Below are 2,996 nucleotides of genomic sequence, written 5' to 3'. Positions count from 1 at the left end.
TGGATATGAATGGTCCAGGTTCTACTGTATTACTACTGGAAGAAGAAGGGGGCCAACAAAGAGCCCTGAGGGAGAGCTGTTTGCCCCAGGGAGAATGGCTTTGAGAAAATATTTACCTTTATTTGGACTTCTGCTCACTGGGATTTTCATCTGGACTTGGGGTTTTGCTACTGTTAAAAGATTAGAAGCTTTGAGTCATGACATGCTACAAAATAATAATTGGCGGGTTTTTCCTTTTTGCCTGTTGGCTTCATGGACTTTAGGGGTCACTTGCATCATATGGTTAAGTTTTCCTCAGCCATCTTGAGGTTTAGAAACTTGCAACAATGAAAAATGAGATTCCTCATCATTCAATTTCTGCAGGTGGAGCTGTAAGAAAAATGACCAAGTGTTGTGAGATACATGGGGCATGTCTACACATTGCTGTACAGAAACGTTGTTACGGTGTAGTAACTGCCTGCACAGCGCCATGTGTGCAGCTCATACATTTCACTGCTACATCCACATAGTGGCAATCTAAAACAGGGGAGTGTACCGCTACAGCAATGTAGCTACCGGTCAGATGTAGACCCACGATTACTACCTTGCGGTAGTGTGTTATATGGTGACATTTTTGCCGATGGTGCAATTTTAAGGTTTGGTAACAGCACGTCAGCTTCTCAACTGGTGACAATTCCTGGTGGGCAATGATGCTTGACAACTCTTGTCCACTGAAGACAGCAGGTAGCAAGTGGTCAACTTGTGCATCCGTGTTACTTGATTGCACATAGGAAATTTTCACCAACTGCCTGCTGTTTGAGGAGGGACATTTTGTGCCCAAAAGCCTATCTAATCTCTCTCCCAACTCTAGAGATGGTTTACAAATAGACATCACCATACAAATCTTGCTTCTGCCATTCAATGAGCCTGCAAGAAAATGGTGAATACTTAGTGAAACATTGTGATGTGGAGGCCTTTGACACCTGTGTACACCATGATAGCAGAGAACTTAGCTTGGCTGAAGGGGCAATAACGCTGCCCACCCACTCCCACATTACAGGCATCAACTCAGAAGCAAAGTGGTGCCCTAAGTGGCTCTTCTTGAGCATGCTGAAAATCTAGTTCTTGAGCATGGCACTGGGATATCCGAGGTCCTCAGCACCTCCATGCTGGGGTAATGCAGATGGAGTGGGTGGGTGAGACCAATCATCCTCCTGCTGCAGGGTAGATGTGCCCCAGGAGAAGATGGAAGGCTGTCAGTTACCTGTGAGGCACTGCCATGGCTGGCGATGGTGGGTGGAAGCATGTCACAGTCAGGCACTGATAATTTGGGAGCCACTGGTGGGTGGTGACAGGAACTGTTTCCTAGCAACAGGTACCAGGGGAAGGCTGGTGGCTAGGGCCAGTGACATGAATCTCACTGTTACCACCACAGTCCTCAACATCTTGCCCTCACAGTGGGAAATGGGGAAGGACTATTACCCCGTTGTGCATGTCAGACTGGGGGATTTTTCACCAGTGGACCTCCATGCCCTTCAAGGCAGTGCAGCAGCACTGTGCCCCTTGGAGAGATGGGTAAAGGGAGAGACAGGATAGATGAGGCTCAGGGCAGTGAACCTGCTGGCTCAAGATCACTCACTGTCCTCAGCCCTAGTTTCGCCTGACATCCCAGGAGAAGAGTGGGCCAACTCTGTGTGCTTGCTGGCCAGCTGCCTCAGGAGAGCTAGCCCCCTGTCTGGGGACATGGCCTTTGCTGAGACTGGACTCCCAGGCTCCCTGCCCCGAGCTGCTGCCCCTGCAGCTGGGAGCTGCTTTGGGTGGGCTTAGTGCTGGGCCCATGAGAATTGAATGCTGTCAGCATTGCCAGGTCTTAAACATGAAATTATAGTATTGGAAGCTCAAATTTATTGTATTTGCTGAAAAACTACTGCAGACTGAAAAAATAACTGCAAATGAGTCTTTTTCTTATTTACTTTATATTGCTCACTAGAAACCAGCAGTGAGTGAGAGAGAACTGGGTCATCCAAGTGGAAGTATTTCTTTATTTTGAGGCAAACCTTCATAAGAAAGTGCTGACAGCAAACCCAAGTCAGCTGACTCCCTGAAAGTGATGTGATTTTTGCATAAGCTGCATCAACGAGGTGCCTCAAAAACTATTCTGCACTTTGAACACGTTTAGCGTTGGTGCTTACAGGGGTGTAGGTAGTAGCCCTGTTGGTCTAAGCCAGGGACGGGCAATTATTTTGGGCAGAGGGCCGCTTACTGAGTTTTGGCAAGCCATCGAGGGCCACATGACAGGCAGCCCAGGGCAGATTAATATTAATTTTATAAAAATTTTAGGGGCCCTGGACGTTGGACAGAGTGGCTTGGCAGGCTGCATTTTGCCCCCCAAGGGCATAGGTAGACAAGGTTCATTATTGCTTAGGCATTATTAATCAATCAATTAATTAATACCATCAATCAATTAAACATAATTAATCTTATTAATACTATCAATCAATCGATGTATTAATATTGTTAATCAATTAACATAAATAGCATTATTACTATCAGTCAAATTATTAATCAAATCATTCATTAATAATTAATTATTAGTCATTATTGGTTAGGCATCGGATGAAAGTGGAAGCTATGGTACGAGAGCGGTAGCCAATACACTGCTCGCTGTGCAGGGCGGGGAGGGAAGGCCGCCGCGGCTGTTCCTGTGGGCTCCTCCCTACCGCAGGGGGTGCTGCGGAGCCCCCTCCACCGCTCGCCCAGCGAGGCGTTCGGCACTCGGCTGAGCTGGCCTGGCCGCTCGCTTCCCTTTGACGTCCGCTTCTGACCTGGCGGCTGCTGGGCGCACAGGCGTGGCACATGCGCACTGGGGGAAGGGGGGGGGGTGTTCCGCGTCGCCCTGCCGCGCATGCGCCCTGCGGGGTAACCGTCCGGGCACGGGAAGAGCCCCCGGAGCTGCTGCCGCGCTTCGGTCCAGGCGCAAGCCCCGCCCCCCGCGCAGGCCCCGCGCCCCGCGCTGC

Source organism: Gavialis gangeticus, unplaced genomic scaffold (assembly GCF_001723915.1).
Source record: "Gavialis gangeticus isolate Ggan-Ray unplaced genomic scaffold, GavGan_comp1, whole genome shotgun sequence".
NCBI classification, from domain to species: domain Eukaryota; kingdom Metazoa; phylum Chordata; order Crocodylia; family Gavialidae; genus Gavialis; species Gavialis gangeticus.
This window is presented reverse-complemented; position numbering follows the sequence as displayed.